Here is a 24,454-nt window from a genome sequence, read left to right on the forward strand (position 1 = left end):
TAATCTCTTAGCCAAAAGCCAATTTTTCCAGAGCAATTAATGCAACTGTTAGGCCATTATCACTCTCCGATTTTTCGTGGAGTTAACTGTTAATGCTTCGGGTTCTCTTACCAAGTAGGAACTTTTGGGAACAAAGATTCATCTCATGCAGTTATGAATCCTCTATGGACCTGATTCCAAGTGACATCCAATAAATGCAGAAGGCAGTAAATGTCTGGGATTGGATTACCTAGTTTAAACCGCTGGATGTCACAACTGGAGGGAGATTTAGAGGTCGCCTTTCAGCCCAATCTTTGTAAATGGGGAAAATGAGGCCCGGAAAGAGTAGGACTTGAACCAGATCACAGACCCGGGACCAGAACCCAGACATTCTGATTCCCAAGTAGGTCTCATTAGTAAGTCTTTGTGCGTCCCTTCGCGATTCGAACCTCTCAGATTCTCGCCTAGGCCGCTTCACCAGCCTCTACGCCTTACCCTTTTAGTGACCCTCACCCTTCCCTTTCTTCCTTCGGGTCAGCAGGGTCCACCCACTCCAATTGCAGCGGTCCAGGCATCTAGAGTTGTTGGGCAGTAGAAGAGAGATTAGTTACGTCACCGTCGGCTCCTCCCATTGGCCCAGGGAGGGTGGAGCGCGGCGCCATGACGTCAGACGCCCAAAGGGGCGGAGTGGTGAGGTGAAGGAGGAGGGAAGTAGAACTTCAACATGGCGGCCGTGGTACTGGCAGTGGGTACGATGACGGTCTGGCCCGGAGCGGGCAGAGTTGGAGGTGGTGGCGTTCGCTTTCCCTAGGGGCCGTCAGGAGCTCAGCGGTGACCGAGGCTGGGAGGCCATCCGGCGCCAGCACGTTTCGGCTTCTGGGACGGCAGCGGTAGCGGCGTTCAGGTGAGGGGGCCTCCAGCTGGGAGAAGTGGGGGGGGGAGAGGGGCGGAGTTGGGGGAGGGGACCGGTACCGGGAGACGGATGCGGGAGGATTCCCTGGGAAGAGGTTGGAGGCCGAGCGGGAAGAAAGGAGCTATAGTTGAGTGGGAAGGAGGGAGAAGGGGCCAGAGATCCGTGACTTGGGGAGGATTATGGGAGAGAGGTCGGAGTGAGGGGACCAGAGTTGAAGGGGCGGAAGGCAGATGGGATGCGGAAGAATGAGTTCGGATTAAGGAGACTAATACCTTACCGGAAGAGAGGCGCAGTAGATGTGTATCTGACTGGAGTGAGAGCTCGGTGGGAATTAGAGGATGTCGGGGAGGAGGACCCAGGTTTTAGTAAAGAGGACGAGTGATTGGGAGTTGAGGGTGAGTTGGGGAAGTGAGATGCAGATTTACTTCTCCCTGAGGCGTTGAGATTAGGGAGAAAGGGAGGAAACCAGAGCAGGGTGAGGGGTCTTTGGGGACATCTTTGACGTTGTCTGGCCTTCTCCAGTATGTTTATCTTGCCTCTTTTATTTCTTGGGTGGAGACTTGCCTATACAGTCAACATGGGCCTCGGAAACAGTCCCAAATCTTTATTGTGGAACATCAAGTTACTTTTCATTTATTTGATCTCTATCAGGGATCTCTGACCTTTGGTTGTTTCCACAAGTACTTGTTTCCAGACTAGCCTCTTGAAAATGAAAATACATTTTATATTAAGCTGAAATAAAAATTTGAGTTTTTAAACACCGTAGAGTGTTAGAAAACGAGATTTGATAGTTAACTATTAAATAATTTTGTGTTTATAGCTTTGTGTTCTAATCCCACTTATTAGTGTTTTCTCTGTTTCCTCAGTTGTATTTATTAGCATTTGAGAAATTGGATAGACATGATGGATCTTTCTCTTTGGGATTTTGTCACATTTGATTGGGGGAAAGACAGGGCACTTAGTCTTTAGTGATAGCTAGTTCTTTCTAGTTAATGTCCCATACTAGTTAAAATGAAAGTTTATGTATTATAAATATTCAGAGTCTAAAAGAATTACATTTTCTGCATTAACCTACTAAGTGGAATTTTATAAATTAGATTTTTATTTCTAATCAGTTCTGTTCAGTTTTTCTGTTATTCAGCATTTAATGCTTACTGTGCATTGCATTAAGAGTCATTCTAATTATGGAAATGGGAAAATTAATGTTTCTCTATCACTGCACAGCAAATAACTTACTAACTTGCTATGACCTCGTTGGAAGAAAAGGTGTTACTTTAGAAATGATGACAGTGGAAGAAAATTAAACTGTGTGGATATAAGAAGTTCCTGAATTTTGGGGCACCTGGGTGGCTCTGTCGTTAAGCGTCTGCCTTTGGCTCAGGTGCCCCGCATCGGGCTCCCTGCTCAGCGGGAAGCCTGCTTCTCTCTCTCCCACTCCCCCTGCTTGTGTTCCCTCTCTCCCTGTCTCTCTCTCTGTGTCAAATAAATTTTAAAAATCTTAAAAAAAAAAAAAGGGGGGGGCGCCTGGGTGGCTCAGTCGTTAAGCATTTGCCTTCGGCTCAGGTCATGGTCCCAGGGTCCTGGGATCGAACCCCTGCATCGGGCTCCCTGCTCAGCGGGAAGCCTGCTTCTCCCTCTCCCTCTCCCCTTGCTTGTGTTCGCTCTCTCGCTATGTCTGTCTCTGTCAAATAAATAAATAAAATCTTAAAAAAAAAAAGTTCCTGAATTTTTCTTTGACCCATTACTTCATCATGATGTATTTTATGTGTATCTGAAAGATTTTTTATTTTGAAAATTATTTTTATTAAAATAATTTAAAAATTTTTAAGTAATCTCTACATGCAATGTGGGGCTTGAACTCAACCCCAAGATTAAGAATTGCATGCTGTTCTGACTAAGCCAGCTAGATGCCCCTGAAGGATTTTGATTTTTTTTTTTTTTAAGATTTTATTTATTTATTTGACAGATAAAGACATAGCGAGAGCAGGAACACAGCAGGGGGAGTGGGAGAGGGAGAAGCAGGCTTCCCGCGGAGCAGAGAGCCTGATGTGGGACTCGATCCCAGGACCCTGGGATCATGACCTGAGCCGAAGTCAGACGCTTAACGACTGAGCCACCCAGGTGCCCCAAGATTTTTTGATTTTGATTTTGAAGACGACAGTAACAGTATCCTGATGTGATAATATTAGGTCTGTAAACAGTTCTTATCAATGGTTGGTAGTTCACATTTCTTAGACTGGCAAATGTCACTTTATCTTGTGCGTCTTTTCTTTTTTATCTTGAATATGATAAGGTACTTAAAATGAGGATTCTTGAAGTTTATTTATTTAAGATTTTATTTATTTATTTGACAGAGAGAGACACACAGAGAGAGGGAACAGAAGCGGGGTGGGGTGGGTGGGGTGGGGGGGTGTGGGAGAGGGAGAAGCAGGCCTCCCATGCATCAGGGAGCTCGTCGTGGGGCTCTATCCCAGGACCCTGGGATCATGACCTGAGCCAAAGGCAGACGCTTAACGACTGGGACACCCAGGTGCCCCAGGGTTCTTGAAGTTTAATTCAGTGACTAAAATTCTCTGAGTATTTTCAGCATTACAAATGTATTTTCATTACCCCAGAGTATATATGCCAGTATTACATTTTTCCTGATCTCCAATTAAATTGTTGAATGTTTTGAGGGTTTTTGTTTTGTTTTGTTTTTAAAGTAAACTCTACACTCAGTGTGGGCTTGAATTCATGACCCGAGATCAAGAGTCTTGGCCTAATGACTGAGCCACTTGGGCTCTCCTGTTTTGAGATTTTTAACATGGAGATTATTTTAAGTGTAAACTTTTTTCCCACAAGCAAACCAACCCCCACCCCCCCCAAAGAAAACGCAATACCGGGGCGCCTAGGTGGCTCAGTCGTTAAACGTCTGCCTTTGGCTTAGGTCATGATCCCATAGTCCTGGGATCAAGTCCCACATTGGGCTCCCGGCTCAGCGGGAAATCTGTTTCTCCCTCTCCTACTCCCCCTGCTTGTGTTCCCTCTCTCGCTGTGTCTCTCTGTGTCAAATAAATAAATAAAATCTTTAGGAAAACAAAAAAACAAAAAAAACCCCAGTACCATCAATTCATTAATCAGGTAATTTTCTTTAGACAGGCTTTTTAAGGAATGCAAAAGTTAGTATGTAGTACTTTAAATATGAAATAGCTTTCTCTGGGTGCCTGGGTGGCTCATTCGGGTAGGCAGCAACTCTTGATTTCAGCTTAGGTCATGATCTCAGGGTTGTGAGATTGAGCCCTGCATGGGGCTCCCTGTTGGGCGTGGAGTCTGCTTAAGATTCTCTCTCTCCCTCCCCCCACCCCCCTTTAAAAAATAGGGTTTTTCGGGGCGCCTGGGTGGCTCAGTTGGTTAAACGACTGTCTTCGGCTCAGGTCATGATCCTGGAGTCCCAGGATCGAGTCCCGCATCGGGCTCCCTGCTCAGCAGGGAGTCTGCTTCTCCCTCTGACCCTCCTCCCTCTCATGCTCTCTGTCTCTCATTCTCTCTCTCTCAAATAAATAAATAAAATCTTAAAAAAAAAAATTAAAAAAAGGGTTTTTCTTAGGATAAAAAAAAACCTTGAATCTTAGAAATCAACTGGGTTTAGATTTTAGCATAGCTTGGGCATCCCTGCTTCTGTATCACGAAGATAAGTGAAAATCTGTTGTCTTTTCCAGAATCTAGTAATTTAGGAAAGACTTTTGGTTAGAGGAAGAAGTAAGCAGGTATTTCTCTTCTAACCTGTACTGCACAATTTTGTAATACTAGAAATAATTGGAATTAAGAGTGATATTTTCCTATGAATTAAGAGTTGTAATTTTAGGCTTTAAAAATTTTAGGTGAGAGGAGCAAAATTTACAAAGGGAAGGGTGCTAACTGGGCAAAAGCTAATGAGGTAGGCATTGTTGAGCACTTTACATAATCTCTTAATCTTTGCAATGTGATTAGGTAGGCAGGTTGTGATACACATGCTTTTTAGCTGTTGAGGAAATTGAGGATCAGTGAATTTGAGTCATTTAACGTTACAGAGATAAAATGGTAGAGTCTGAATTTGTTATACTTCAGTGCCCAAACTTATCTGTTACATCTTTGTTCCTCTTAGGCAGTCACAAGATCATTCCAATTCCTATCAAGTAAATTTAAAGTATAACCACTATTTTTTAAAATAATGCCATTTAAAACTACTTGTTCTTTTTGGAATAGTAGTGTAACTGGAATGATAAATAGTTCATTAAAATTATAGTCTTTAAGATGTCATTAGTATTCTAGGAAGAAATGAATACCTGAATATTTTGTACTTAACAAAATAAACTGGATAAACTGGATAAGAGACTAAAGTTTTCTTATTTGTATTGCTCAGTCAGGTAGGATTCAGTTCATTAAGGGCCAAAATTTGTGTTTGGCAGTAGTCTGCATGTGCTCTCATAATTCTGGATTGGTCATTATCAGTTGCTTAATTGCTTACCAAACCCTTCTAGTGGTTGAGTCACTGTGAATTGGCTCATGGTAATTGTGAATCTTGTGGTTACTGAGTCAAGAGCCAGGGTATGTTTTGGTTGCCTCACTTCCTCCACAACACTTGATATTGTCAGACTTTTAATATTTTTTCTAACCTAGTAGACTTGAAACGAGTGACTCTTGGTATCAGGATGTGTTTATTGTTTTGTTTTTATTAGCATTTCCTTAAGTTGAGCATCTTTTCATATGTTCATTATTTGTGCTTTGTCGGTGAAGTGTATTTTCAAGTTCTTTGCTTATTTTGAGTTGTTTCTCTTTTTCTGATTGACTTTTAAGACTTTTTTTTTTTTAAAGCTTTTATTTATTTATTTGACAAAGAGAGAACGCGTGTATGCGCACAAGCAGGGGGAGCAGTAGGCCGAGGGAGAGGGAGAAGCAGGCTCCCTGCTGATCAAGGAGCCTGACTTGGGGCCCCATCCCAGGACCCTGAGATCATGACCTGAGCTGAAGGCAGACGCTTAACCGACTGAGCCACCCAGGTGCCCTGAAAAGTTCATAATTTTAATGAATTGAAATTTTCAGTTTTTTATGGTTGTGCTTTTTGTATCATTTAGGAAACCCTTCTCTGCTAGGCATGCTTTTTTTTTTTTAGATTTTATTTATTATTTGACAGATAGCGAGAGCAGGAACATAAGCAGGGGGAGTGGGAGAGGGAGAAGCAGGCTTCCCGCCAAGCAGGGAGCCCGATGTGGGACTCGATCCCAGGACCCCGGGATCATGACCCGAGCCAAAGGCAGACGCCCAATGACTGAGCCACCCAGGTGCCCTTTTTTGTTGTTGTTGTTATTTATTTGAGATTTATTTATTTATTTTAGAGAGAAAGAGAGTGCGGGGGGTGGGGAGTGGGAGAGGGAGAGAGAAAATTCCAAGCAAACTCCTGAGTGCGGAGCCTGATGCGGGGCTTGATCACAAGATCCCGAGATCATGACCTGAGCTGAAATCAAGTTGAATGCTTAACCGACTGAGCCACCCAGGTGCCCCAAGTTTTTTTTATTGTTTTAAGTAATCTCTACCCCCAGTATGGGGCTCAAACTCATGATCCTGATATCAGGAGTCACATGCTCTACTGACTGAACCAGTTAGGTGCCCCGGGGCCTAAAGTATTTTATTTTATTTTAATTTATTTATTTTTTTAAGATTTTATTTATTTATTTGACAGAGAGAGACACAGTGAGAGAGGGAACACAAGCAGGAGGAGTGGGAGAGGGAGAAGCAGGCTTCCCGCAGAGCAGGGAGCCCGATGTGGGACTCGATCCCAGGACCCTGGGATCATGACCTGAGCTGAAGGCAGTCGCTTAACCAACTGAGCCACCCAGGCGCCCCGGACCTAAAGTATTTTAAAGCAAATCCCAACTTTCCTGTAAATACATTATTATGAACCTCTGATAAGAATTTCTTTTAAAAACATAACTACCATGCTGTTATCACATCTAATAATTATTAGTAATTCCTTTATAATCTAACACCATCCATGTTAAAATTTCTCTTATTGTCTTTAAAGTGTCACTTTAGGGATGGTTGGGTGGTGCAGTTGGTTAAGTGTCCAACTGTTGGTTTTGGCTCAGATTGTGATCTCAGGGTCATGAGGTCAAGCCCCCAGTCAAGCTCTGTGCTCAGCTCAGAGTCTTCTTGAGATTCTCTCTCCCTCTCCCTCTACCCCTCCCACTCGTGCTCTTACACTCTCTCTCAAATAAATAAATCTTAAAAAAAGAAAAGTGTTGGGGCGCCTGGGTGACTTAGTCGGTTAAGTATCTGCCTTTGGCTCAGGTCATGACCTTAGGGTCCTGCATCGAGCCCCACGTCGGGCTCTCTGCTCAGTGGGGAGTCACTTCTCCCTCTCCCTCTGCCCCTCCCCCTGCTTGTGCTCCCTCTCTCTCTGTGATAAAATCTTTAAAAAAAAGGAAAGAAAAGAAAATATTGCCCAAATACCCATAACCCAATGAACAATATGAAACAATAATTTTAAAATTTTAAAAACTTCGGTATACATTTTAAATATGTTAAAATTTTATCAAATATACCGCAAGAGAGCTGAAAAAAAATTAATTGTAAAAAGAAAAAATAAATCAAGCTTGTAACCATTAGTTTACAAAAATAGAAAAGTAAATGGGGCGCCTAGGCAGCTCAGTCGTTAAGCTTCTGCCTTTGGCTCAGGTCATGATCCCAGGGTCCTGGGATCGAGCCCCGCATCAGGCTCCCTGCTCAGTGGGAAGCCTGCTTCTTCCTCTCCCACTCCCCCTGCTTTTGTTTCCTCTCTCGCTGTGTCTCTCTCTGTCAAATAAATAAATAAAATCTTTAAAAAAAAATGAATACAAGAATGCACAGATACTGGTTATAGGATACCTACAGGACAAATGCCCTGGTTTCTCCAATGAATCTATCATATGAAAAGGGGGTAATTATCATATAACAAAAAAGCCTTAGACATGAAAGCCAAATAAGTGATAAATACGGACCTTATTTGAACTGTGAATGGCACAAATCGCTTGTAAAATGACTCTTTTTAAAAAGATTTTATTTACTGGAGAGAGAGAGAGAGAAGACAGAGAGAGAGCAAGCACAAGCCAGGAGGAAGGGCAGAGGGAGACCCAGGGGGGAGTCTCCTTCTCCCTTTCGCTCTTCCCCTCCCTTCGCTTGTGTGTACACGTTGTCTCTCTCTCTCTCTCTCTCTCTCTCTCTCTCTCTCTCTCGCCCACTCTCTCAAATAAATAAATTTAAAAAAAGTGAAATTGTATCATCATACTATTTCTGTTATATTTATGTTTTTGAGTACTATTCTTCTCTAAAGAACTTTCCCTTGGCAGCAGGCTCACGCTGAAGTATAGTTCCTATTGAAAAGGGTGGATGAGTACACTTACCATGATGAGCACTGAGTAATGTGTAGAATTGTTGTATCACTGTATTGTATATCTGAAGCTGCTTTAACACCATGTTAGCTATACTGGAGTTAAAAAACAGTAAAAATAAAAAAAAAACAGAAAGGAGGATGAATGCTTCATTCTTTTAATTAACCAATTTCAAGTAAAGAGTTAGTGTAACAGTCTTCTCTTACGGTAACAGGCTATTTTGGGTTTTTTCTTTTTTTTTTTAAGTATCCATACCTAGTGTGGAGCTCAGTGTGGTCTTGAGCTTGAATTCAACAACTGTGAGATCAAGACCTGAGCTGAGATCAAGAGTTGGACACTTAACTGACTGAGCCCCCTTTTTTTTGACCTTTGGTTTTCTTTAAAGATTTTTTATTTGGGAGAGAGTGCACATGAGTGGGGGGGAGGGGCAAAGGGTGAGGGAAAAGCAGACTTCCCGCTGAGCAGGGAGCCTGACAATGGGGCTTGATCCCAGGACCCCGAGATGATGACCTGAGCTGAAGGCAGATGCCCAACTGACTGGACCACCCAGGCGCCCCAACTGTTGGTTTTCTAAGGATCTTTTCTTTGAGTATTGTCATAAACTTGTGAATTTGTATCGTGTGTTTGAGCAATTATAGTCTTTTTTTTAAAGATTTTATTTTTAAGTAATCTCTACACCCAATGTAGGGCTTGAACCTACAACCCGGAGATTAAGAGCTGCAGGTTCTACCTGTAGTCTTTCTTTTTTATGCACAAGTTGTTTCATTTTTGATCAGTGAGAGCCATTTCAGGTTGGTAGCTATTTGGCATGAACGAAAAATCCTTTTTTTTTTTTTTTTTTTAAGTTTTATTTAAGTCATCTTTACACCCAGCATGGGCTTGGAACTCACAGCCCTAAGATAAGAATCACATGCTCTTCCAACTGAGCCAGCCAGGTGCCCCATGCACTATAAATCTTTGAAAGGCTTCTTTCATACACAACAGATGGCCCAGGTTAATCTTATAAATTCTTCTGTACATCTGAAAACGACCATTTCTCCAAGAATTACTGTAGAACTAATATTGAGAGCTCAAAATGTGGGTGCCAGGGATGCTCATTAATAAATAGTGTCCTTGCTTCTACAAACATTTTTATTTATTTAAAAATTTTTAAAAAATTTTATTTTTGGGGCGCCTGGGTGGCTCATTCGGTTGAAAATCTGACTTTGGCTAAGGTCATGATCTCAGGGTCATGGGATCGAGCCCTGCATTGAGCTCCCTGCTCAGCCAGGATTCTGCTTCCCCTCTCCTCCCCCACCCCCACTCGTGCACTCTCTCTCTCTCTCTCTCAATAAATAGATCTTGAAAAAATATTTTTATTATTGGGGTGCCTGGGTGGCTCAGTTGGTTAAGAGTCTGCCTTTGGCTTAGTCATGATCCTAGGGTCCTGGAATCGAGCCCCACGTCAGGCTATCTGCTCAGTGGGGAGCCTGCTTTTCCCTCTCCCTGTTGCTCCCCCTGCTTGTGTGCACTTTCTCTCTGCCAAATAAATAAATAAAATCTTTTTTATTTTTTATAGATTTTATTTGTCAGAGAGAGAAAGAGTGTGTATGCACAAGCAGGGAGGGCAGCAGGCAGAGGGAAAAGCAGGCTGTCGATGAGCAAGGAGCCCCAGGCAGGACTCAATCCCAGGACCCTGGGATCATGACCTAGGCCAAAGAAAGACGCTCAACTGACTGAGCCACGCAGGCGTCCCAGTAAATAAAATCTTTTAAAAATTTTTTATTTTTTATATTTTTAAGTAGGCTTCATGTACAATATGGGGTTTGAATTCATGACCCTGAGATTAGGAGTTGCATGCTCTACCAACTGAGCCAGCCAGGTACTCCTACAAACATTTTTTTTAAAAATCACAAGTTCATATTGAATTTTTTTTTTTTAAAGATTTATTTATTTGACAGAGAGAGACACGGCGGGAGAGGGAACACAAGCAGGGGGAGTGGGAGAGGGAGAAGCAGGCTTCCCGCGGAGCAGGGAGCCCGATGCGGGGCTCTATCCCAGGACCCCGGGATCACGACCTGAGCTGAAGGCAGACGCCTTAAGGACTGAGCCACCCAGGCGCCCCAACCCTATAGTTCTTAAATCTGAATTATAAAAATCAATATGAACTTGGGGTGCCTGGGTGGCTCAGTCGTTAAGCGTCTGCCTTCGGCTCAGGTCGTGGTCCCAGGGTCCTGGGATCGAGCCCCGCATCGGGCTCCCTGCTCCGCGGGAAGCCTGCTTCTCCCTCTGCCACTCCCCCTGCTTGTGTTCCCTCTCCCGCCGTGTCTCTCTCTGTCAAATAAATAAATCTTTAAAAAAAAAAAAAACTCTCATGAATAAATAAACAAAACATTAAAAAAAATAAAAAAAACCTAGGGTTTTTACTTTTTTAATATTATACTTGTCTTTTTTTTAAAGATTTTATTTATTTATTTAATTGACACAGAGAGAGAGACAGCGAAAGAGGGAACACAAGCGGGGGGGGAGTAGGAGAGGGAGAAGCAGGCTTCCGGCTGAGCAGGGAGCCCGATTCAGGGCTCGATCCCAGGACCCTGGGTTCATGACTTGAGCCGAAGGCAGTCGCTTAACTGACTGAGCCTTTTTTTCTCTCTTACATAAAAAGTCTAGGTTCCTTACAATATAAACATAATTACTTACTATATTGGGTATACACATAAAATGGTTTTAAAATGGTAATACTGATATTATTGCTAACAAAAAAATAAAATCTGTGTAATTCTTCATGTTTTTGGAACATAACTACACTGCTCTGCAGTTAGAATACTGAGTTCTGAAGTCACTTGAAATAATTTTCTGTGTAGTAATCAATTTTATGTACAGTTAGGTTTATTTGTTTCAACTTGTAATCATTTAGGGATTTAAAAAGTTAAGTTTTGGGCATCTGGGTGGCTCAGTCGTTTAGCGGCTGCCTTTATAATACTTGTATAAAATATTTGCATAATTGGGGTGCCTGGGTGGCTCAGATGGTTAAGCATCTGCCTTCGGCTCAGGTCATGATCCCAGTGTTCTGGGATCGAGCCCCACATCGGGCTCCTGGCTTGGGGGGGAGCCTGCTTCTCCCTCTCCCTCTGCCTTTTCCCCTGCTCATGCTCTCTCTCTGTATCGCTGTCTCTCAAATGAATGAATAAAAAAATATTTTTAAAAATTTGCATAACTAACATTTATTGAAAACATACCATGTATGGGGATTGTTCTAAGTACTTTATAATCATTATCTTGTTTAATCTTTAAAATAATCATATGAGATAGTTCTTATTATTATCCCTATTTTACAGGTTGGGTACCTGAAGTTCAGTTATGTTAACTTGTTCAAGGGGTACACAGCTAATAAGTAGCAGAACAGTGACTCATTCTCTGATTTTTGTTATTTATTTATTTATTTATTTGACAGAGAGAGACACAGTGAGAGAGGGAACACAAGCAGGGGGAGTGGGAGAAGGAGAAGCAGGCCTCCCACAGAGCAGGGAGCCCAGCGTGGGGCTCGATCCCAGGATGCTGGAATCATGACCTGAGCCGAAGGCAGACGCTTAACGACTGAGCCACCCAGGCGCCCCTCAGTCTCTGATTTTTCTTAGTCTAAAACTTACCTGCATTACTGTGTGTTCTCTTTTCACTCTTTTCTCTGTGCTTATAAACAGTTAATTTTAAAATATATTTCATACATTTGGTTATTCTTTTTTTTTTAAAGATTTTATTTGAGAGAGAGTGAGAGAGAGAGAAAGCATAAGCAGGGGGAGGGGCAGGGGGAGAAGCAGGCTCCCCGCTGAGCAGGGAGCCCAATGTGGGACTCGATCCCAGGACTTTGGGATCATGACCTGAGGTGAAGGCAGACGCTTAACCGACTGAGCCACCCAGGACCCCTGGTTATTATTTATTCTCTTTAAAGTGTCTTTTTGGGAGAAGTTTGGATGAAGTCCACTATATTTTTTCTTTTATGGTTTGTGCTTTTGTTTTTATATCTAAGAAAATACTATCTAACGTAAGGTCAGAAAGATTTTCTTGATATTCTCTTCTAGAAGTTTTATAGTTTTAGATTTTATAAAGTCTGTGGTCCATTTTGAGTTAATTTTTCTGTATACGATGTGAGGTGTGGATGGAGGATTTTGTGGGTTTAAAAAAATTTTTTTGCATGTAGATACCCGTTTGTTCCAGTACCGTTTGTTGAAATGATTACCCTTTCTCTGTTTATTGCTTTTGTGTTTTAAAAATACTTTGTGTATATGTGGGTCTGTTTTTGGATTCTCTTCTGTTAATCTATTTGTCTTTATGCCTACATCACACTTCTTGAATACTATAGCTGTAATACATTTTGAAATCAGAAAGTTTTTCAAAGTTGCTTTGGGTGTCTATGTCCTTTTCATTTGTGTATGAATTTTAGAATAGCTTGTCAGAATATCTACAAAAATCCTGTTAGTGTTTTGTTTGGGATTAGATTGAATCTGTAGGTTAATTTGGAGAGAATTGACATCTTAACAATATTGGGTATTACAACCTATGAACATGGTTTATCTCTCCATTTACTTAGGTCTTTGCTATAACTGAATGTTTGTGTCTCTCCCAAATTCATATGTTGAAATCTATCCCCGGTGTGATAGGATTTGGAGGTCAGGCCCTTCGAAGGTAATTAGGTCATGATGGAGGAACCATTATGACTGGGATTAATGTCCTTATAAAAGAGGCCCCAGAGAACTCCCTTGTCCCCTTTCACAGATATGTTAAGTTATAGTGAAAGGACAGTCAGTGAACCAGGAAGCAGGCTCTAACTGGATGCTGATTGTGTTGGTGCCTTGATCTTGGATTTCCCAGCCTTCTAGAACTGTGAGAAATACATTTCTGGTGTTGATAAGCCAATTAGGCTGTGGTATTTTGTTGTAGGAGCCCCAGCAGAGTAAGATGTTCTTACATTTCTCTCAGCAGTGTTTTGTAATTTTCATTGTGCAGGTCTTGTACATTTTTTTGTCAGATATATTCCTAAGTGTTTCATAATTTTTGGTGCTTTTGTAAATGGTGATTTTTAAATTTTAAATTTTTCTTTTTTTACAGAGAGAGTGAGAACGGGTGCAAGTGGGGAGAGAGGCGGAGGGAGAGGGAGAATCTTAAGAAGGCTCTGTGCCCAGTGTAGAGCCTGATGTGGGGCTCGATCTCACAACCCTGAGATCACGACCTGAGCCAAAATCAAGAGTCGATGCTTAACCAACTGAGCTGCCCAGGCACCCATAAAATTTTAATTTCTGATTGTTCATTGCTAGTATATAAAAATGCAATTGATTATTCTGTATTGATCTTACAGCCTCCAATACTATTGTATAAGTTTTGTATAAGTACTCTCGTAAATTCTACTAGATTTTCCACAGACCATGTTGTGTGTGAATAAGGACAGGTTTTATGTGTTTTTTCCAATCTGGATGCCTTTTACTTATTTTTCTTGTCTTATTGCACTGGCTAGAACCTCTAATAGAATGCTAAATAAATGTGAGCTAAGTGGACATCCTTGCCTTATTCTTGAACTTAAGGGGAATGTCTTTTAACAGTAGGTATGATGTTAACTGTAGGTTTTTCTTTTAATAGATGGCCTTTATCAAATGAGGAAGTTCCCTTCTATTCTAATTTTGCTGAAAGTTCTTTTTGGAATGGGTATTGGATTTTGTCAGTTTTGCTCTTCTTGTGTTTGTTAAGATAATCCTATAGTTTTTCTTTTGTAGTTTGTTAACATGGTGAATTACGTTTTTTAAAAAGATATATTTAATCTATCTTGCATTTCTGGGAAAAACCTCACTTCATCGTGATATATGATCCTTTTTATATGTTGTTGGATTTGAGTTGCTAAAATTTTGTTGAGAATTTCTGCATTTATGTTCATGAGGGATATTCTGTAATTTTCTCATAATATCTTTGTCTCTTTTGGTATCAAGGTAATGTTTCTATAATTCTTATAGAATGAGTTGGGAAGTATTCCTTCCTCTTCAGTATTCTGGAAGTATTCAGTATTTCTTCCTCAAGTGTTTGGAAGATTTCACCAGCAAAGCAATCTGGTTCTGAGTTTCCTTTATGATGAGGTTATAAATTACAAATTCAGTTTCTTTAATAGATATACGGCTGTTGAGGCTATTTCTTTCTTGAGTGATCTTTGGCAGTTTGTGGTTTTTAAGAAATTGCTTTATTTCTTTTTTAAAAAAATTTATTTTTAGAGAGCGAGCCCTCATGCATTGCAGAAGTGGAGGGTAGGAGCAAAGGGAGAGGGAGAGAGAACTTTACTTTTTTGAGGGGAGGGCAGAGGAGAGGGAGAGAGGGAATCTTAAGCAGCCTCCACACCCAGCATGGAGCCCTGTGGGGGGTTCTGTCTCATGACCCTGAGATCCTGACCCGAGCTGAAATCAAGAGTTGGATGCTTAACCAACTGAGCCACCCAGGCACCCCTGAGAGAGAGAATCTTTTTTTTTTTTTTTTAAGATTTTATTTATTTATTTGACAGAGAGAGACGCAGCAAGAGCAGGAACACAAGCAGGGGGAGTGGGAGAGGGGGAAGCAGGCTTCCCACTGAGCAGGGAGCCCGACTTGGGGCTTGATCCTGGAACTCCAGAATCATGACCTGAGCCGAAGGCAGACGCTCAACCAACTGAGCCACCCAGGTGCCCCAGTATGCTGGAATTAAATCTTTAACCTTTATAGAGGGTTTTCTATTTGACTGCCAGGGACTCGTAAGTCAGTATAAAAATATATGGGTTTCTTACTATAGGTGGTGGTTTTCTGGTAGCACCTTTCTTTGTTCCTTATGGTAAGTACAAGCCATTGAAATGTGGAACTACTCTTACTAATATAAGATTTAGGGGGCAGCTGGGTGGCTCAGTTGGTTAGGCGTCTGCCTTCAGCTCAGGTCATGATCCCAGCGTCCTGGGATTGAGTCCCGATCAGGCTCCCTGTTCAGTGGAGAGCCTGCTTCTTCCTCTGCCCCTCACCCTGCTTGTGCTCTCTCTCTTGCTCTCTCTCCCAAATAAATAAAATCTTAAAAAAATATGTAAGATTTAGGAAGGTGAGGAGGTGTTAGTAAACCTGGTAACTATTGCTTGTATATTATTTTATTTAATGCTTATAATACCCCTTCTTAGATTCACTCTCTTGTACTATTTAAGTTCTTATACTATTAATTTTGTTTTTATTGGTAAGAAGAATATGTTAAGTTTTGATCAGAGATAAATTATAATCTGTTTTGATAGATACCTATTTGTAGATACTCATAAAGCAACTAAGATTAATTAAAAGACCTGTGTCCTTTTTGTGTTTTTTTATTATAAATCATTTCATATTAAGGTTTTTCAGTTGTAAAATGGAGAAGCCAGGTTCTCTTGTGTACATTGTACCCCCTTATCTGCAGAGCATATGTTCTAAGATCCTCAGTGGATGCCTGAAACTTGGATAGTAGTGAACAGTATATATACAGATGGTCCCCAACTTATGATGGTTCGATTTATAATTTTTTGACTTTATGATGTGAAAGCAATATGCATTCAGTAGAAACCATACTTTGAATTTTGAATTTTGATCTTTTCCCAGGCCAGCTGTACATGGTATGATACCTCTTATTTTTTTTTTTTTTTTAAAAGATTTTATTTATTTATTTGAGAGAGAGAAATGAGAGAGAGAGAACACATGAGAGGGGATAGGGTCAGAGGACGAAGCAGACTCCCTGCCGAGCAGGGAGCCCGATGCGGGACTCGATCCCAGGACTCCAGGATCATGACCTGAGCCGAAGGCAGTCGCTTAACCGACTGAGCCACCCAGGCGCCCCGGTATGATACCTCTTATGATGCTGGGCAGTGGCAGCCAGCTACAGCTCTTCAGTTAGCCATGTGATCATGAGGGTAAACAGCTGATATTCTTACAGCCATTTTGTACCCATACAGCTGTTTTTTACTTTCAGTACAGTATTCAATAAGTTACATGAGCTATTCAATACTTTATTATAAAATAGACTTTGTGTTAGATTATTTTGCCCATGTGTAAGCTAATGTAAGTGTTCTGAGCACACTTATGGTAGGTTAAGCTAAGCTATGGTGTTTAGTAGGTTAGGTGTATTAAATGCGTTTTTGACTTAAGATTTTTTTCAGTTTACGATAGGTTGAGATGTCACTCCATCATAAGTTGAGGAAGTTCTGTACTATATTTTTTCTTTTTTTTTTTTAAAGATTTTATTTATTTATTCATGAGAGACAGAGACAGAGAGAGAGAGGCAGAGAGAGAAGCAGGCTCCCAAGGAGCAGGAAGCCCAATGCGGGACTCGATCCCAGGACCCTGAGATCATGACCTGAGCCGAAGGCAGACGCTTAACCATCTGAGCCACCCAGGCGCCCTGTACTATATTTTTTCTTGTATAGGTATATATATGATCAGTTTTATTTTTAAAAAGATTTTATTTGTGTATTTATTTATTTATTTATTTTTGAGAGAGAGAGAGAGTGTGTGTGAGGGTGGAGGGAGGAGCAGAGGGGTAGGGAGAGAGAGAATCTTAAGCAGGCTCTATGGCCAATGCATAACCCGATGTGGGATTCAAGCTCACGACCCTGAGATCATGACTGGACCCGAAATCAATTGAGTCAGCTGCTTAACTGACTGAGCCACCTTGGTAGCCATAAAGATTTTATTTTATTTATTTCTTTTCTTAAAGATTTTATTTATTTATTTGAGAGAGAGAGGGTGTACACGAGCAGGGAGGAGAGGGAGGAGCAGGGAGCCTGTCTCAGGGCTTGATCCCAGGACCCTGGGATCATGACTTGAGCCAAAGGTAGATGCTTAACCGACTGAGCCACCCAGGCACCCCTAAAAGTTTATTTTTAATCTCTACACCCAACATAGGGCTTGAACTCACAACCTTGAGATCAAGAGTCACATGCTCTACTGACTGAGCCAACCAGGTGCCCCATGTGTGGTCAATTTTAATTTATAAATTAGGCACAGTAAGAAATTAACAATAATAATAAAATGGAGCAATTATAACAACATATATTGTTATAAATTATGTAAATGTGGTCTCTAAGTATCTTATTGTACTGTACTCCCTTTGAGATGATAAAATGTGTATGTGTTGAAGCGAGGTGAGTTACGTACGCATTGTGACGTACCATTAGGTTACTGTTGACCTTCTGATGATAGATCAGAAGGAGGAGCATTTCCTTCTGTGAAATTGTGCCATCTTTATATTGTTTGTTTCCTGGTGTACTGCACAATGTTCCCTTTGGGGTGAGTTCTCAAGTTTGGTGAACAAGGCTCTGTTAGTTTTTTGTTTCCATGGGAAAAACCGTTCAGATTTCACATGACTCCAACAGTCAGAATGATGTAATCCACTGACTCTGAAGACTGCTGGAAGAACAGAAAATTTATGTTTGTTATTATTTCTCTCAGGTCAGATTCATAGCTCATGGTGTGATATTTAGCTTCTTTATATAAAATACAAGTTAACCATTTATATCATATTGGCTACTTGTAGAGGGAAATAGGGTTATTAGTGTTAAATAATAAGCATTCTCTTCTTAAAAAAGTGGGTGTGGACTGTGTATACTTACTGAATCGTAATGGTGCCTCATTAAAAAAATTTTTTTAAGTTCATTTGAGAATTTTAATTGGCTTAGATGGAGGGGATAGGGATAAAAAAGAAGGATTGGTTAAGATACTGCTTAAAAATTTCTAATTAGGGGCGCCTGGGTGGCTCAGTCGTTAAGAGTCTGCCTTCGGCTCAGGTCATGATCCCGGGGTCCTGGGATCGAGCCCCACACTGGGCTCCCTGCTCGGCGGGAAGCCTGCTTCTCCCTCTCTCACTCCCCCTGCTTGTGTTCCTGCTGTCGCTGTCTCTCTCTGTCAAAAAAAAAAAAAAAAAAAAATCTTTAAAGAAAGTCTTATTTAAAAAAAAAATTTCTATTTAATGCTTTATGTTATGACTCCTTATTCTAACTTGTAACTAGCCATTACTTTCCTGTTCGTTCATTATGTTACACAGTCTCATAGGCCTTATGTTTTCAGACTACTGGTAACTACAAAACTCGTTGCTTAACTTTTTCATTATAAGTGCATTGTTTTGTCTAGTTGTATTTCCAAAATACATATTATTTAGGAATATTATAGAGTCATATTTTCAGAACGTTTAAGGGGAGACGACAAGCGGATACGAAAAGGCCTCCCCTGCTAAACATTAGACACGGTGCTAGGTGCTGGTAGGATCAAGAGGAACCCAACATTGAGGAAAATCCTTGTCTGGATCTCCTGACCCAATTTGGAATTAGCTAGAGGTGTTTTTTTTTTTTTTTTTTTAAGATTTTATTTATTTGAAAGAGCAAGAGCATGAGTGTGGGGGGGGAGGGACAGAGGAAGAGGGAGAAGCGGGCTCCCCACTGAGCGGGGAGCCCGATGCTTGGCTGGATGCCAGGACCCTGAGATCATACATGAGCTGAGCTGAAGGCAGATGCTTAACCAACTAAGCCACCCAGGTGCCCTGAATTAGCTAGAGTTCTTAACTGCAGTTCTCATGAAATCAGATTGGGATAGTAATTTACCTTGACAATACTGTATTATCTTTTTATGTACTACATGTTGCTTTTTAAATTTTAGCAAGTTTATAGTCCACTATAACCAATTTGTATTAAACTATGTGAAATGAGCTTTGTATTGAGTCACTAGTTGCTCTTCTTATTTCCTTAAGTATACCATATGATTAATAACTTTGGTAAAACTTAATTTGCAAGAGTAATTAAATTGGTGAGAAAACTGGTATATTACAGCAGCTTGCCTTTTTTGGTTTTTGTTTTTTTAAGATTGATTTATTTATATGAGAGAGTGCAAGAGAGTGTGTACAGGCCGGGGAGGGGCAGAGGGAGAGGGAGAGAGAGAATCCTCAAATAGACTCCATGCCTAGCACAGAGTCTGACACAGGGCTCAATTCCAGGACCCTGAGATATGATCTGAGCCAAAACCAAGAGTTGACGCTGAACTGACTGAGCCACCCAGGTGCCCCTATAGCAACTTGCCTTAAAATAGCCTTCATTTTCTGGCACTTGGGTGGCTCAGTTGCTAAGTGTCTGCCTTTGGCTCAGGTCATGATCCCAGGGTCCTGGGATCGAGCCCCGCATCGGGCTCCCTGCTCTGCGGGAAGCCTGCTTCTCCCCCTCTCACTCCCCCTGCTTGTGTTCCTTCTCTCACTGTGTCTTTCTCTGTCAAATAAATAAATAAAATCTTAAAAAAAAAATAGCCTTCATTTTCCGGGGCACTTGGATGGCTCAGTCGGAAGATCATGAGACCCTGATGTCAGGGTTGTGAATTTGAGCCCCATGTTGGGCATAGATTACTAAAAAAAATAAATAAAAATAACCATCATATTCTGTTTTTTCATAGGGTAAGCATTTTGTTGGATTTTAAGTCTTATTTTTGCTTTCCAGGTAGAATGAAAATAGAGATTATATATTTGGGCAGTTGCATAATGTTACTATACCTTTGGTTGATCTGGAATTTATTTTAGGATGGAGTGTGAGGGGAGCATCCAGCTTTTTTCTAGGTGGCTACCCTGTTGTTCCATCACTTCACAAATATTATTTTTTTTAAAAGATCTTATTTATTTGTCAGAGCGTGCACACAAGCAGGGAGAGTGGCAGGCGGAGGAAGAAGCAGGCTCCCTGCTGAGCAAGGAGCTTGATGTGGGACTTGATCCCAGGACCCCGGGATCATGACCTGAGCCGAAGGCAGACGCTTAACCGACTGAGCCACCCAGGCATCCCAACACTTAACAAATTTTAAATGGCAGCTTTACTGTATACTACATTTCCATATATTGGGTATTTTTAGGGATTTCTGTTCTGTTCCACTGGTCTGTGTGCCAGTATGGCAGCGCTGTAAGTGTTACATCTTACAGTAAATATTTTAATATCTGACAGGCTAGTTTCCATTATTTTCCTCAGAATTTTCTTGGCTGCTGTTGCATATATTGTTATTTTCGGATGAACTTTAGAATCAGCTTTTCTAGTTAACAGAAGGCTGTAGTTTTCACTTTTTTTTTTTTATTTTTTATTTTTTTATTTTTTTATTTTTAAAGATTTTTATTTATTTATTTGACAGAGAGAGACAGCGAGAGCAGGAACACAAGCAGGGGGAGTGGGAGAGGGAGAAGCAGGCCTCCCGCCGAGCAGGGAGCCCGATGCGGGACTCGATCCCAGGATCCTGGGATCATGACCTGAGCCGAAGGCAGACGCTCAACGACTGAGCCACCCAGGCGCCCTGTAGTTTTCACTTTTATCATGCCACATTTATAGAGAAACTTAGGGAGAATTGATCTTAATGACGTTGCATGTCCTATCCAAGATTTATCATATGTTTTTCCAATTATGTAAGTCCTCTTTTCTTTCAGTAGAGCTTTAGTTTCTTTGTTTGTATCTTAAGTTTATTCCTACTTCTTACCTTTTGTGGCACATTGTATGTTTCCATTATATTTCTTATCTATTTATTGTATACACGAAGGCTCTTTATTTCAGAAAATACGTTGGAGATGCTTTGGTTCCAGGCCACCACAATAAATTGAACATCACAGTGAAGCAAGTCAAATGAATCTTTTAGTTTCTCGGTGCATATAAAAGTTATGTTGAGGGGCCCTGGGTGGCTCAGTTGGTTAAGCGACGGCCTTCGGCTCAGGTCATGATCCTGGAGTTCCAGGATTGAGTCCCGCATTGGGCTCCCTGCTCAGTGGGGAGTCTCCTTCTCTTTCTGACCCTACGCCCTCTCATGCACTCTCTCTCACACTCTCTCTCTCTCACAAATAAATAAATAAAATCTTTAAAAAAGTAAATAAAAGTTACGTTTACAGTATACTGTAGTCTATTAAGTGTGCAATAGCATTGTGTCTAAAAAAACAATGTACAGGGCGCCTGGGTGGCTCAGTCGTTAAGCGTCTGCCTTCGGCTCAGGTCATGGTCCCAGGGTCCTGGGATCGAGTCCCACGTCGGGCTCCCTGCTCCACGGGAAGCCTGCTTCTCCCTCTCCCACTCCCCCTGCTTCTGTTCCTGCTCTCGCTATCTCTCTCTCTGTCAAATAAATAAATAAAATCTTTAAAAAAAAATTATTAAAAAAATAAAAAAAAAAACAATGTACATACCTTAATTAAAGAGTACTTCATCGCTAAAAAATACTACCCATCATCTGAGCTTTCAGCAACTTGAAATCTTATTGTTTGTGGAGCGTCTTGCCTCAGTCTTGATGGCTCCTGACTTAGGGTGGTGGTTGCTAAAGGTCGGGGCGGCTGTGGCAAGTTCTTAAAATAAGACAGCAATGAAGTTTACTGCATCAGTTGACTTTTTCTTCCATGAACAATTACTCCTTAGCATGAGATGCTGTTTGATTACATTTTACCCACAGTAGAGCTTTCAGAATTGAATCATTCCTCTCAAACCCTGCCACTGCTTTATCAGCTAAGTTTATGTTATGTTTGAAATCCTTTGTCACCATTTCAGCAGTCTTCATGGCATCTCCACCAGGAGTAGATTCCATCTCAAGAAAACACTTTTTCACCCATAAGGAGCAACTTCTGCATCCATTAAAGTTTTATCCTGAGATTATAGCAATTCAGACACATCTTCAGGCTCCAGTTCTGTTTCCCTTGCTTTTTCCACCACATCTGCACTTACTTTCTCCACTGAAGTCTTGAAATTTCAATATGTGAAAAACAGTGTGAAGTGCAATAAAGCAAAGTACAGTAAGATGAAGTGTGCCTATATTAATTTGTACCCAGAAACACTTTATTGTATTCTCTTATATTTGTAATAATTTTTTCAGTTTTGGGTTTTCCCTGGGAAACAGTCTATTTTCCAACTTTTTAATACCTTTTAACTTTTCATCTAATGTTAAATAACAATGTTAACAAATTATGATAATAATGGACATCATTATCTTGTTCCTGTGCTTAGTGGGAATCTTCTATTTCCCCATTAGTCAGCATTCTCTGACTTTGGTATTGAGAGAGATGGTTTTCGTTGTTGCTTTTTTTTTTTTTTTTTTTTAAAGATTTTATTTATTTATTTGAGAGAGAGAGAATGAGAGAGAGCACATGAGAGGGGGGAGGGTCAGAGGGAGAAGCAGACTCCCTGCTGAGCAGGGAGCCCGATGCGGGACTGAATCCAGGGACTCCAGGATCATGACCTGAGCCAAAGGCAGTCGCTTAACCAACTGAGCCACCCAGGCGCCCCTTCGTTGTTGCTTTTAACCTCATGTTAAGGAGATGACTATATGACTTTTCTTAGATCTGTTAACAAATGGTGAAATGTATCAACAGATGCCTAGTATTGAACTATCCTAAATTCATGGACTAAATTTTTATACTTGGATGTGATGTATTCCTATAATGTATTATTAAATTTGGTTTGTGCTTTTTATTTTGAGGATTTTTTTTTTTAATCTCTAGGCATACATGCGATTTTTCTGTAATTTTCTCTTTGGCATCAATATTATGCTTGCTTTTTAAAAAAAAGAAAATTAGAAACTTTCCTTTTCCTGTGTTTTGGAACCATTAAAATCTCACTGCATTTAGGTTTCTTATGGGTTGCAAGAGCTCTTTGATGACTTTTTCTGTTTCCTTTGTAGTTATTGGTCTGGTTAAGATTTCTACCACTTGTGGAGTTAGTTTTGATAAATACTTTTCTAGAAGATCATCCATTTTATCCAGGTTCTCACATGTATTTGCAAAGAGATAAACAAAGCAGTATTTGGATTATTTTAATTTCCTCTATTTTGTACACTTATTTCTCTCTTTTTAAAATTAAGTTAGTTGGATGGTTTATGCTTTTTCCAAAGAACCAGCTCTTGGGTTTATTTATTAATCATGTTTCTGATTTTAATTGGTTATTTTCTGCTTATGTCCTTACTGTTTCTATCTTGTGCTTTCCTTAGATGGTCCCTATGCTGTGAATTTTTTTCTTAGTACTTTTGTTTGCTGTGAATTTTCCTGATTACTGCTTTAGCTGAATATTGTAGATTCTCAAATGCAATATTTTCGTTGTCATTTCTGCAGTTTTATTTTTGGTTCCCTCTTTGATCAAGAGACAGTTTAGAAAATCAGGTAGTAGGACCTTTTTGTTTTCTGATGTAATAAATTTCTAATTTTTTTTTTTTTTTGCCTTTTGACTATAATTGGCTGTGCTATTTCTGATTTTGAATATTTATTGGAATTTTCTTTGTGGCCTAGTATTTACTTAGGTTTTTGTAAAGTGTTCTGTGGGTACTTATGGTATATTTTGCTTTCAGGGTGCTTTTGATATGATATAAATTAGGTCTATCTTATTAATTATGTATTTCTACTTAGTTCTTCTGTTTCCTATAGTTTTTGTTTCATGAGTGGTGGTGATGCAGTGTTACTTGGGGCAGTTCATAATGTCAGCTTTTCATCATGGATTACATCCTTTATCATCAATAAAGTAAAACAGCTGTTATACTTCCATGAAGTCTGTAACTTAGGACCATTTGTGTGGTATTCTTACTGGTCTTAGAAACTACTGATTGAGGGGCGCTTGGGTGGCTCAGTTGTTAAGCATCTGCCTTCAGCTCAGGTCATGATCCCAGGGTCCTGGGATTGAGCCCCACACTGGGCTCCCTGCTCTGTGGGGAGCCTGCTTCTCCCTCTCCCTCTGCTTGTGTTCCCTCTCTTGCTGTGTCTCTCTCTGTCAAATAAATAAAATCTTTTTAAAAAAAGGGGGGGGGGTGCCTGAGTGGCTCAGTCGTTAAACGTCTGCTTTCGGCTCAGGTCATGATCCCAGGACCCTGGGATCGAGCCCCGCATCAGCTCCCTGTTCGGCGGGAAGCTTGCTTCTCCTCCCATTCCCCCTGCTTGTGTTCCCTCTCTCGTTGTCTCTTTCTCTGTCAAATAAATAGAAATCTTAAAAAAAAAAAAACAAACTACTGATTTATTGGGGTGCCTGGGTGGCTCAGCCGGTTAAGTGTCTGCCTCTGGCTCAGGTCATGATCCCGGGGTCCTGGGATTGAGCCCCACATCGGGCTCTCTCCTCAGCGGGGAGCCTGCTTCTCCCTCTCCCTCTGCTTTCCACTCCCCCTGCTTGTGCTCTCTCTCTCTCAAATAAATGAATAAAGTCTTAAAAAAAAAAAGAAACTACTGATTTAT

At 40.8% G+C, this 24,454-nt stretch overlaps 1 protein-coding gene across 2 annotated transcripts in view; it reads left to right on the plus strand.

Moving 5' to 3' along the window:
* Window positions 1–697: 697 nt before the first annotated feature.
* The window catches only part of UBAP1 (ubiquitin associated protein 1), a 62,471-nt gene continuing 38,714 nt past the window's right edge, over window positions 698–24,454 (plus strand). The window contains exon 1 of one of the 2 annotated variants that reach the window (XM_021691163.2): window positions 698–883. The gene's annotated coding sequence lies outside the window, so the exon portion shown is untranslated. Of the gene's footprint in view, window positions 884–17,615; window positions 17,716–24,454 lie in introns of those variants that run through there. The other variant, XM_044920355.1, reaches the window with a different exon arrangement.

This window comes from Neomonachus schauinslandi, chromosome 13 (genome assembly GCF_002201575.2).
Source record: "Neomonachus schauinslandi chromosome 13, ASM220157v2, whole genome shotgun sequence".
NCBI lineage: Eukaryota > Metazoa > Chordata > Mammalia > Carnivora > Phocidae > Neomonachus > Neomonachus schauinslandi.